We start from the raw sequence: 13642 nt of genomic DNA, 5'->3' as shown, positions 1-13642 counted from the left end.
GGAGGGAGGAGGCAGGAGGGAGGAGGCAGGAGGGAGGAGGCAGGAGGGAGGAGGCAGGAGGGAGGAGGCAGGAGGAGCAGGAAAAGAAATAAAAAAGGCAACTACCATTTCATAATTCAGTTTCAAACTGTGGTAATAGTCAGTAAGGAACGAAGCAGCAATCACACACATACTATAGTACCTGTGTAGTTTTCAATCTTCTGTAAAATAACCAGAATTTTTACATTCATGCATTAGTATCTGGAAATCCAGAAGTAATCCTCAACAGTCCAGAATAAGGCAAAATATGCATAAAAATGTTTTTGTAATATCTCTTATTATTAGAGAAAGGAAAATTTAGTTGTAACCTAACAACCAGGAACTTCATAAATTATAGTTAATGACAGATTACACAGCCACATGGTTGTGTTAATAGCTTTGTTCGGGGCTGGGAGCACAGAGGGTTGAATCCAGGGCCTTTGCCCTGAGCTACATCCCCCAGTTAGGGGAATTTTTAACTAATTATAGTACTTAAAGGCATCCTATGAGTCCAAAAACCATGAGATTTATACTGAAATTACTATGAACATTTAATTTTTAAAGAAATGAACCTAAAATGTTTTTAAAAATCTGAAAAATTTGGTGCCATGTTTTGAAAATGTCTGGACTTCAACAAGAATAAGCCGACAATTACATGAGACATAATTCACAGAAACAGCACTCACTTCCAAGGTATTTATGATACTGCTCTACAAAAGAAGGCTGTAACATACCTACTCCGGTCCAGTACACAACTCAGTAAGACAGGTTGTGGGTCCTGTAAACAATAAAATGTGTGGGGAAAATGTTAACATTCGCTATGCCAAAGACAGTAGTGGTCTTATTCTATTAAATGCTTTCTATTTCTTCTGTTTTATTAGCTCAGCTCCACAGGAGACCACTGCAGGCCTTATTTCTGGAATGCTGCCCTGATTCTTTTATCCCAGCCTTGTTGCCAGGGTTGCAGCTGCACAACCAATTCTTATTAAAATTGAGTCTTTGAAATGGAGGTCTCCGAAAGGAATATAAAGGATTTCATTATCTCTTCTCTCAACTCAAAGGGTTACACTCTTACCCTTCTCAGCCACACGACACTTGCGTGCCCCTCTCTACCACCTCACCCCAGCCTTAAATGCAGTAGGAAAGTTACAGAAAGTGGGAGCTGCCCAGTAAGGAATCTTTTTAAATGACTTCCAATACTTAAGGTACAGCCACAGATTGTGGCCAGATACTCCCACACTTCTGTGACTTGAGAAATAATACTTCTGAAAAATAGACACAGGAAAGAATAGGCGGTCTGCAATAACGATTTCAGAAATTTTAAGTCAGGAAAAAGCCAATTGTTTATTCAAAATGTGAATTACTTTATAGCAGCTATTAATTTTGTTGTAAAGTACTCATCCCTCTAGTATTTTCTTGGACCAGGAAAAACTTAACAACAATTTACACCCCTTTTCCATTCTTTACTAGGATCTTGTATACTCTTTTTGTCTGGATAAAATAACAACTGCTTGACTTTGCTTTAGAAAGACATTTTACCATTGAATATTGTGAGAAATGCTAATACAAAACTGTTAAGTCCATGAAGATAAAAGTAGTTCAATGAAAAGGGGACAGGTGAATATATCTAATACAAAATAAAAAGGACAGTTTTTAAATAAAATGTATTATTTTTAATGTTGGCATAGCGTACTGGAGTTCTTGTAACATGTAGAACCACAGAACTTCGTATCAGAGAAAAGAGTTAAGACTAGCAACATTCTTTGGTGTCAGATACACTTCTTCTGCTCCCTGGGCGATTAGAAGCAGCAGAATGAGAAGCACTACCCCTCAAGGGTCTTCTTACACAATAATGTATTTCAAGTTACGGAAACGAAGCACACTGAGATCCCACTGTAAAATGTCACTGTTAGCTGCATTTTTAGGTAATCAAACCAAAATCATCAACCTAAACGTACTTCATAACTCCATGAATCTTTAAGTATCCAAGAAACACACACAAAAGAAACACGATCAAAATGCAGAATGGGATCTCCTCACACCACATAGGGTAGCTAGTATTTAAAATTTTAAAAATGTCGGCGAGGATATATTGGTACAATTGTAAAATGGTGTGACTGCTAAAAAATAAAACTATCACAAGCCCTCAAAAAAATAAAAAATAATAATACCACACATACCAGCAATCCCACTTCTGGGATATAATCAGAAAAGGGAAAGGCAGGGCTCCAAAAAGATACGTGCGCACCCACGTTTGTACCTGCATTACTCACATAGCCAGGAGAGGAAGCACTCAAGTATCTGTGACAGTGAACACAGAACAATGCGGCGCACACAGTTACCTCTCAGATTCCTTGGACGGGCTCCACAACCTCCCTGGAGTACCGAAGAATGCCCTGATATATCCCTTACACAAAACAGCACACTACTATATGCATATAACCTACGCATATCCTCCCACACAATTTAAATCATCCCCAGCTTACTTACAATAACTGACACAGTAGAAATGCTATATAAATTCTTGTTATACTATATTATTAAGCAAATAAAATGGGAAAAAAAGGCTGTACATGCCTTTAAATGTACATGTCCAGAACATACATAATTTTTCCCTGAACATTTTTAATCTGTGGTTAGTTGAAGCCTCAGCTGTAAACTTGAGGATACCAAGGGCCAACTCTATACAAAATGAAGATTTGCTCAGTCTTAAAAAAGAAGGGAATAAGGGGCTGGGGATTTAGCTCAGCGGCAAAGCGCCTGCCTAGCAAGCGCACGGTCATGAGTTCGGTTCCCGGTACCGGAGAAAAACCAAAAAAAAAAAAAGAAGGGAATACTGTCTGTGCTACAGCATGACAAATTTCATGGACAGTATGCTGAGTGCAATAAGCAGTCACAAAAGGACAGATACTGTATGATTTCATTTATTATACACCAACATAACACAGGTAGGCACTGGGGGTAGGCATAAGGAAAAGAGGAGTTAATAAGTATAGTCTCAGTTTTGCAAGTTAAAAAAAAAGTTCTGGCCAGGTTTGATGGTGCACACCTGTAATTCCAGCACACATGAAGCTGAGGCAGGAGGATCACTGCAAGTTCAAGGTCAGTGTGGGCTACAAAATGAGTTCAAGGCCAGCCTAAACTGCATAGTGAGATCCTGTCTCAAAAAGACACACACAAAAAAAAAGTTCTTGAAGATATCTTTGTCACAGCATGTGGATATACACTTAATACTATTAAACTGTGTGTACTTATATATGGTTACGCTGATAAATCTTATGTTTTTTATCACCATAAAAATATTTTTAAAGTAGAATGGAGGTAATTTGTTTTTAATCAATTATCACATTTTAACTTGTGTGTTTTTCTTCCCTTTCTTTCCAGATAAAAGTTATACCATTATAGTGTAAAACTCAAGAGTCAAGAGAATAAATCATTAACAATGGGCTAAACAAAATAAGCCAGTCCAGGCTGAGCATGATGGCGCACAACTGTAATCCCAGCACTTGGGAGGCTGAGGCAGGAGGTTCGTTGGGAGTTTGAGACCACTTTGTAGCCTGGGCTACAAAGAGCTCAAGGCCAGCCTGAACTGTACAGTGAGACCCTATCTCAAAAAAAGATCCAGTCCAAAAGAAGGCAAATATATAGTCCAATATATAGCAGCTTCTTATATAGCTTTTTGTGGGAATTCTATGGATAGACCAGGATATATATATATTCATTTCCTAAAACAACTTTTTAAAGTATCTTAGGTGCTATCATGTATCATGGGAACCTTGCCTCTTTACTTAACAGTTTATTTTGGAAACAAGGCAATATCAGTAACTAAAAACTGCTTCCCTCAAGGCTGGGCATGGTGGAACATGCCTGTAATCTCAGCACTCAGGAGGCTGAGGCAGGAGAATCACTGTAAGTTGGAGGCCAGCATAGCAAGATCCTGTCTCAAAAACAAAAACAAGGCGTTGACGGGACATTGCTTCTCTTGATTTTTAAGCATTTTATACCGGCATAACTAGTCTCAGATAGGTGTGAATTGGTTGTAGAGATCAATGGGTTTCATTTTACCAAATCTGTACATGTATCCAACTTACTTTGGTCATTTTAACCCCCACTGCCCCCTCATCTCACATTGGGGAGGGGAAGTTTCATTATGCACTGGACCAACCATTTTTAAAGAAAAGCAGATAAAAAATGGCCCAAAATTGAAAATGTCTTTATTTATCTATCATCTATCTATCTATGTATCTATCTATCTATCTACCTACCTACCTATTATTTATTTTGAAGAGACAAGGTCTCCCTATGTAGTTCACACTGGTCTTGAACTATGTAGACCAGGCTGGCTGGTGATCCCCCTGACTCAGCCTCCTGAGGGCTATGATTACAGGTGTGTGTCACCATACTGGCTCTAAGACAGAAAATCTTTACATCTACCCTAAGGTCAACACATTTCATTTAATTAATATCATCCCTTAAGCTATAAATATTTTTCAGTGAATACATGTACTGAAGGCATTCACAATAATTTAATGGCAATAAATGAAAACAGGTCATCTTGTATGTGATCACTTTTTTAATTAAGTTTATGCAACCACTTTTTAAAAAAATGAATTCTTTTATGAATCTTTATAAAAGCATGTCTTTTATCCACACAACACAAAATAAGGAGAGCGTTTTCTTATGCTGCCCAGAAAGCACTGCTTAAGCAAAACCACAAGAGGGTGTTTTTATGATTTCTTCACTGAAATTGTGACCTTTATAGTGAAAATGTATAGCAGCAATTATGATCGATTCCAGCTGCTGTCGTAAGAATTATTATACTACGCTGAGCTCTGAGTAGACCCAACATTAAGACCACTAATGCTATTTACGTAAGCACAGCACATTATCTCAGATGGCAACTATTTCTAGTTACTTCTATGAGGACCATTAACACAAAACTGGAATTTAATTCCAGTTTCCACTCCCTAAACCTAACTATTATTAGACTTTCAAAATATTTTCTGCTTACAGATGAAGACATATAAAGTAGATTAAACTGTCAAAATTAAAGAGTTAATAACCAATCACCACATCCCTCAAAAATCTCCCAAACTCCATCCTTATAGTTATTTATTTACATGTAGAAAAGAAGAAACTCAGGCCAGGGATACAGCTCAGCGGCACAGAGCCTGCCTGGCAAGGATGAGGTCTTGAGTTCAATTCCTAGTACCAAAAAAACCCCCAAACAAACAAGAAAAAGAACCAATGAAAAGAAGAAACTCAGTTCAGGGAGAAATTCAGGGGTAATCTTTGAAAGATCCCATTGTAGCTTGGCTTTTGTCTTAGTGACCTTTTCTCAGTGCTGAGGCAAAATACCTGGCACCCAAAGTTAAACAGAGAAGATTTACCCAGCTCACAGTTCTCAAGAGTTTCAGGCCATGATCCGCTGGCTCCAGGCAGGCAGCGCGGCAGAGGGGCCGCACAGAGCAGAAACGGTGCACGGCAGGCAGAAGGCAGCAAAGCAAAGCGAGCAAGCAAGAGACAGGACATCAACATCAGCCCTTTCTGTCCCTTATTTTTATCCAGACTACTCACACCCTTAATCCTAGCACTGGCTGGGGATGTAGCTCAGTGGCACAACACTTGTCTGGCAAGCATGAGGCCCTGAGTTCAATTCCAAGTACAAAAAGCAAAAAATAAATAAATAAAAAAGCCTAGCATCCCACCATGAATCAATTCCAGCATCACACCCTTGATCCTAGCATCACACAGCCTAGATCCAGCCACCTCTGAAAAGCCCCACTGTGTGGTTCTCGGAGAACATCAAGACCCAAGCCCCAACAGCCTTTAATGATTGTCTACAATGCACATGTTTTCTCACTCAGCACACAACCTATTCTGTGTGTGCGCGCGCACGCACGAGTGCAGGCACGTGCTTTCTTACCTATCCTGATGCCTTCTGGTACACTGGTATTTTCAAGATGCTATGGATTCAGAACATGAAAACGAGAGCATCAAAACATACCATATGATCATGAAGCCAGGGAACTACAACTGGTATTACTAGGTATCGTGTTTCCTGACTTTTTTCCCCATCTCTAAAAGCAATATAATTTTTTCCTATCACCAAGATGCCTTACTAGCCCGACACAGTGGTATGCGCTTGTAGTCCCAGCTACTCAGGGAGGTAAGATAAAGAAGACTTGGGCCCAGGCGTTTGAGGCCAGACTGAGCAACACGATGAGACTGGTACCACCCCCAACTCCTGTCTCAAAGAAAAAAAAGTGCTGGGAATGCAGCTGAGCACGTCCCAGGTTCAAGCTCTAGTACTACCCCCACCCCCAAGAGACATAAAGACATGTAAAATAAATTAAATATACATCAGCAAACTAAAAAGCAATAATAAATATTTTAAGAGCATAAAAAATTTAAAAACACTATATTCTCGAATTTACCAGAGAAGTAAGCTGTTCACAGACTACCAAATTAGCTGAAACAAAGTGCAACTAAGGAGAAATAATTTTTGGTTTATAACAATTGTGACAAGCAATACTTAAACACTTTCTATGTAATTTTAAACTAACTTTAAACAAATTTAGATGTCAAAATGAATTGATAATATTCAACATCTACTTTTATTTTTAAAATTCCTTTTGGGGAGCTGCAGGGATTAAACCCAGGGCCTCTTGTACACCAGGTAAGCACTCTGCCACTGAGCCACCTCCTATGCCCTGATTTTTTTTTTTTTTTTTTCCCCGTTTTTTCCGTTTTTTTCCAGTACCGGGAATCAAACTCACGACCTTGCGCTTGCCAGGCAGGTGCTGTGCCACTGAGCTAAATCCCCAGCCCCCTGCCCTGATTTTTTAAAAGTTCTTAATAAACCCAAATTAAATTGCTCTCTTTTGCATTTTATTTATAAAGCACAACAAAAGGGTGGCTTAATGCTCCATGGTAAAACACAAATACATATTCCAATATTGTCAGCACTGAAGGAAACATTAGAAGCACTAAAGTAATAAGCAAGACAAGGTGCTCATCACCACAATGTTCTACAAGTTCCAGCCAGTGAGGCGTGGTGCCACATGCCTATAATCCCAGCATTCGCATGGGGGGAGACCGGGCTGAGCCAGGAAATAAATAACTCTGTACCTCAGGCTGGCCTCGACCTCACAGCAATCCGCCTGCCTCAGCCTCCTGAGTGCTGGGATCACAGGTATGCATCACCATGCCCAGCCATTGATGAACGTTTCCCTTCCCTTCCACCCTACCCCAAAATTCCACTCCAACAGCCAAGAATCAGGAAATACTCATAGACATGCACAAAGACAACCTGACAGTGGCTATAGGAGGGCTGTCACAACCTTTTTCCATATCCCCAATGGACAGCACTGACAGAATTTTATTTTAGTAAATGACATATAAGTTTTAGGAAGGGTAAGTTTCAATATTCTATAACTCATCAACTATCTGTGATATGCAAAGAGAATTTTATTTTTGGAAAGTGAATTTGTAAAAGCATATTTCTTTGAACCTGCACAATAACATCCAAAGACAGTTCCTTCTGAGAGAAGTCACATAATCCAGCGTGCACATGCGCAGTCCTCTGCCGCAGCCCCATGCGAGGCCAGAGCCTCTCCAGTAAGGGCACAAGCCCCAGAGCCAGAGGCATGGTCCTTGATAACTCTAAATTCTCAGTGCTCTCAAGTGTAAAAATGAGCGCAATGTACTCAACAGGTTAAGCAAATGTTTTCTGCCTAAACACACAGAGATGTTTATTACTGCATTTTATTCAATAACAAAAAAGAAAAGTGTCCAACAAGAAGAGTTCATTAAATTATGGTGTATACCATTTGACAGATTGTTATCAATAAAACTGATGCTTACTTTTTAATATGAAAAATGCCTTAGGGAAATGAAAAAGAGACTGCATACTTATACAAACTAATAAAAACAATTTTTTTTCCAGTACTGGGAATCGAACTCACAGCCAGACCCCAATAATAAAAGTTTTAAATGACCATTAACAAAAAACCACAGGTGGTGGAAAATATACCACGATGTCGACAGGATACTTTTTATAAATGGTACAATCATGAAAAGGACTTTAAACACAGCCTGACATTTGGTAGTTCAACTCATGTATTACTGTGCCTATTATTAATAAAAAGCCACTGTTCCTTCCTTAAAGACATGTCACATTAAATATGCACTATACGCACACAGACACACGCATCCTCCTTTAACCCTCTTGAAATTCCAAAACGTATCTGGCTTGAAGATTCTGAGTGAGAGCCCAGTGTCCTATACTTTTAAATTAGCTTCTTACAAAAAATGATTAACAATGAAATACATACATATATACATCTATTTCTAAACGAATACATTTTAAAGTCAGCTGGCCAAGCTCCTAGCGGTGCCAAGGGTTCAGCTGGTGCCCGTGTCAAAGCCAACAATCATCACAGAATGCTCCGTTTCTTCCAAAACCCTACTTCAATTGGTTAACATGCTCATTAGCAGGATTTGCTCACAGGCCAGTTTCACTTGCAGTGGCATGGACTGCATTACCACCTTAGCTCTTGTACTTAACACTTGAATATCTGAATCAACCAACGGATGGACTACCTTATCTGCCGTCCCATATATCCATAGCAGAGATCTATTTGCCTAACACAATGCAAGTCTCACGCATAAGAAGGGTGTTCTCACATACATGTGAGAACACCCAAAGCCAGCTGGCTTAAACAAGGAATTTACTGGCTCACCTAGTAAGAACCTAGAGGTACACCAGCATCAGGGAAGGACTGATCTAGGAGCTCAACCACAGCTACAGGTATAGGTTTGCTCAGCCCTGCTCCTTCAGTTCGGCATCTCATACAACTAGCTCTCCTTTCAGAGTCAGAAGATAGCTGCCAGGCGTCCACTGGCTAAGTTTCCAGCTTGAAAAGGAAAAAGTGCCTTTATCCCAGCTTTTCTACCAAATGTCCTAAAATTCACTTGGTAATTCCCCACCCCCACCTCCGCAAAAAGAACTTGAACATTCTGATTGATCTAGCTTAGGCATGCCATGGTTCTCCTAGGTAAGCCACATTCCATTCACATAAACTTTAAAATATGTATGAAACAAAGCAGATTAAAGTTTATCTTAGTGATTTAGATTTCTTATATCACAAAATGATGGTATTACTGCACGAGTAGAGCATACCATGCAAGCTTCCTATCATCTTTCAAAGGTATTTTCCCATATTCATCACAACCATAAAGAAAAAGCAGCTGAAAATGCAGCTCAGCGGTAAAGCACGTGCCAAGAATCATCACCAAAGGGGTGGGGGCATCAATTCTTCCCTGGATACGTATCACTTTTTAAAGGATTACAAATGTACCATCAGACTACCCGGTAAAAGTCCAAACACAAGTTTATGATTTTCCTATAGAGAACGATTATGATTTTCTTAATGTTACTGAAAACACCACCACAGATTTTCAGAAAGAAGTAGTTCTTATTCTACAATTTTTCTAGACTGTAACAGTAGGGTTTAAAAGAAAATTAGAAGAGTGTACGAATACCTTGAGTCAGGAGGGGAGATGACATGTTTCATAGAAGTTTTTTTGTTTTTTGTTTTTTGTTTTAAAGAGTAAAAGAAGGTTAATATAGTAATATAGTAATAGGCTTACCGAATTACAGACAAAGTGGTAGGAAATTATCAATGGTTGTTGTTTTACTACAAGTTTAAAATATAAGCAACCAGATGGCTCAAGACCCCCTAAACAGACTCACCGTTCAACCTTGCCCCCCACTCTGCCCCTCTCAAAACACAAGTAGGCTCTAAGAACAGGGTGCACATTTTGGGAGATCTCTATGCAAACACACACTGAAAAGACAACTAAAAATTACTCCTAAATTGTATTTCTTATCATCCATGTTTATTACCATTTCTTTTCTTTTCTTTTTTTTTGAGACAGGGTCTCAATATGCAGCTCAGGATGGCCTTGAGCTCACTTTGTAGCCCAGGTTGGTCTTGAACTCGCAATGATCCTCTTGCCTCAGCCTCCCGAGTGCTGGGATTACAGGCATGCGCCACCACACCCGGCTTACCATTTTATAATTAGAAAAAGCGGTACGCTATTCTGTCAGAAGAATGAGCAATTACTCATTACACTGCAAGCTAATGCTCAAACATACCCCCCAGCAACGTTTTTTTCAGAGCAGAACTAATCACCTGAATGTGTCTTCCACACTAGTCATCCTATAGAGAACGCCAAACTTCACTCACTCCAGAGGGAACTGTGTGGTGGAAGAAAAGGATGTGAATTCAAGGAAAATCTATGTATTCAGTTCTGGAAACTGGCTTTCCAAGTTGTCTACTGTCAAAATAATTCAACTCAGTAAGTATGTATTGGAGGCATGATTAAGGAGAGAGTACCTGTGTCAGACACAGAGAATACACATATAGCACTGAACTTCACAAAGTTTAATACTATGCCACAAAAGCAACATATACCAACCACCATCACTAAACAACACAGAACAAAATCAAATGGAAATGCATGCTTCAGGTAACCAGAGAAGGAAGAAATCAAATGAATCTAGATGAGTTTCAAAGCAAATAATAGAAAATTTCGCGACAAAACTGCTTACACAAGAAGGAAACCCAAGCAGGTGGCTCCAGACGTGGGAAGTGGGCTACAGTTCCACCCGTCTCTGCAAGCCTCTTGGTTCTGCCCCTCTTCACTTACGGCATCACCTTCTGGCTCCTAGCAAGATGGCCGCAGCAGTTCCAGGAGTCACATCCAAATAAAACAAGCACTGGGGAGGTGAGGAACCATCTGGTTCTTTCTTTTTCTCAAAAAGAAGAAAACCTTCCCCAGGTGCCTCTTGTGGACTTCTTTTTTCTACCCCACTGGCCAGCACCGCCAGTGGCTCTCCTAAAACAATTACTTCCAAAGAGACTAAGACATGCCACAGCGGAGCCTGGGACGGCTGCCGTGAAACCTCACGGCCCTTCCTTCAGTCCTGGCTGAAGAGTTCAGAGGCAAGTACTTCAGGCCTTGGACTGGAGAAGAAATAAGAGAGAAAAATACACAGGCAAAGGAAAGGACTGGCCAACTAGAAGAAGAAAGCCAAACCCTGGAATTATAAATCGAACTGTTTCTCTGTACTACAAACATGAATTTGTCAGTAAACAGTAAAAACACAGGGAAAACAGTCTTTTTACGAAAAGAGAGAGGGGATAATCAGACTCACCGCTCCGCATTCAGCGCGGTCTGGGTCGCGAACACTCGGTATCACGCACACCGATGCCCCGCAGACTCATGATCAGAAGCTGTTCCTTGACAGTTTCTTCATCTGGGCTCCAGGTTTCACTCAATATATCCACCAACTCTGAAATGACCCTATCTGCAAATAAAAGCATGCAATTAGGAGGCAAAAGCTACAGGGTGCAATTCTTCCCTCCCCACCTATAATTAACTGATATGTATGAAAACGAAACTCAAACACTAGACTCACTAAGCACCATGTTTAAACCAAACAACCTACATTTTAATGCCTGTAATGTGCTTATTATACAGAGTTCCCACCCTTCTCCCTTCCCATAAATTTATTGTTACTGCCGTAGCGCACCAGGTACAACTGTTACCCAAGGACCCAGAGCACATCATTTCTTTGGCGAACATACAGTGTCAGCTTACGCTGTGTTAAAGGATTGCTGCCTACATTTACGGTTGAAGAATTAACAATGAAATCCAGATTTCTGACCTCTCTTGAAAATTAAAATCTAGCAATACTGCACCCACACTCCCACACAGTAACCATCTGTCAGAGCTGATTACAGGCTGATTCTTAAGTTGGGGCAGAGACTTTGCAGTTCTCCACAAATGTCACCACTCTCTGATATTACCACCTGTACTCACAGTTACTTGTCTTGAGCTTGTAAACATGTGAGCTTGGGCCGGGGATATAGCTCAGGGGCACAAGCACCTGCCTGGCAGGTACAAGGTCCAGAGTTCGATTCCCAGTACCAAAAAATAAAAAATAAATGTGAGCTTGCAAATTCTGCTATATAGTTATAATACTAAATCACAATTACTCGACAATAATATATTGCAACTCAAGCAAGTTTTCCTGCTTTGAGAATATACGTAATATACCACAAGGGTTAAAGGTTAACAGCATGAACTTTGGAGTCAGAAGGCACTATGTTGGAGTTCTAATTCTGAAACTGACTAGCTGTGTCACCCTGAATCTGTATTTAACCTAAGATATTATGTCTTCTTTTACAAGCATCCAACTAAATACATAAGCACCTAACAGAGGAAGCAAACAGGCGTAAAATCTAACATGTCCAAATTAAACTGATAATCCTAAATCCACTGCTTCCTAAGTCTTCCTCATGATCCATGTACTACTGCACAGTATATAAATAAACTGAAAACCGAAGCACGGGTACCACAACAGTCTCACCAATCATAAGCAGCCCAGTTTCAGCTAATAACAAGCAGCCAACTGACTGGACCATAATGCTAAAAGGCAGAGGAGGAGATGTAACCAACCTACTTCCATACCTACTCTCCTTTCTGACTATAAATACTCATTGGTTCAGAGCTCTGTGAACCTTTTATGGTTCTGAGTGCTGCCTGATTCATGCATTCTTTATTCAAACCCTGCTAAATTTAAATTGTTTAAAGTTTAACATAGCTAAAAACTGGGACTACCAACTGCCTATCAATAGGTGAGTGGAGAAACATATGGTACAGTACATGGACTTTTAACTTTAATTTTAAAAATGAACTATTACATATTCATCAATATAGATGAATCTCAGAATCACTCTGCATCAAAAAGCCACACAGCCCCCTAAGTCCCATATCCAGCACCACAGAAACAACACATGTACATACTAGAGAACCCATTCGTACACAATTCTAGAAAATGAAGACTAAATTCTGTGATAGAAAGCAGATCTGCAAGGCGCTGGGGATATAGCTCAGCAGCTCAGCAGCATAGTGGCTGCCTGGCAAGTGTGAGGTTGTGAGTTTGATTCCTGGTATTAAAAAAAGAAAAAGAAAAAGAAAAGAAAGATCTACAGACAGCATAGGGATAAGAATAGGTAGGCAAACAGAGGGACTACAAAGAGACAAAAAGAAATTGGCCAGCGGTGTGATACGTTCAATAGTTTCTTACTGTTGATTTGGTCTGCTTTCTGTGGGACTGAGATCGAACGGGGGGGCCTAGAGCATGTTAGGCAAATGCTCTACCACTAAGGCTACACCCTCAACCTCAATTCTCACACCTTCAGGGGATACTTTCACAGGTATATGCATATGTCAACATTTATCGAACTGAACACTGAATCTGTGCAATTAATTTTATGTTTTAAAAAGAAGTAACTCTGAGCCAAGCACCCTGGTGCACACCTGCAGTCCCAGGACTCAGGAGGCGGATGCCAGCGGAGCGCTGTGAGTTTGAGGCCACCCTGGGCCACAGAGCAAGTTCCAGGCCAGCCTACACCTCAAAGTGAGACCTCATGACAAAAAAAAGGTTATTCTATGCATATTAATAATTAGTGGCAAGACTGCCTTACATGAAAAGGAGGACTAAAATCATGGTCACAGTCTTTCTTTTTTTTTTTTTTTTTTTTTTTTT

The 13642-nt window shown here is 40.1% G+C and overlaps 1 protein-coding gene across 2 annotated transcripts in view; it reads right to left on the bottom strand.

Moving 5' to 3' along the window:
• The window catches only part of Cdc42se2 (CDC42 small effector 2), a 101675-nt gene that overhangs the window by 56869 nt on the left and 31164 nt on the right, over positions 1 to 13642 (bottom strand). Inside the window, exons 2-3 of one of the 2 annotated variants that reach the window (XM_005376071.2) lie at positions 11243 to 11395; positions 753 to 796 (exon numbers count right to left, since the gene is read on the bottom strand). The gene's annotated coding sequence lies outside the window, so the exon portion shown is untranslated. The remainder of the gene's footprint in view (positions 1 to 752; positions 797 to 11242; positions 11396 to 13642) is intronic. The other variant, XM_005376069.2, reaches the window with a different exon arrangement.

Source organism: Chinchilla lanigera, unplaced genomic scaffold (genome assembly GCF_000276665.1).
Source record: "Chinchilla lanigera isolate Chin_1 unplaced genomic scaffold, ChiLan1.0 scaffold00007, whole genome shotgun sequence".
NCBI classification, from domain to species: Eukaryota; Metazoa; Chordata; class Mammalia; order Rodentia; family Chinchillidae; genus Chinchilla; species Chinchilla lanigera.
The sequence above is the reverse complement of the archived record's forward strand: the minus strand, read 5'-3'. Positions and strand labels throughout refer to the sequence as shown.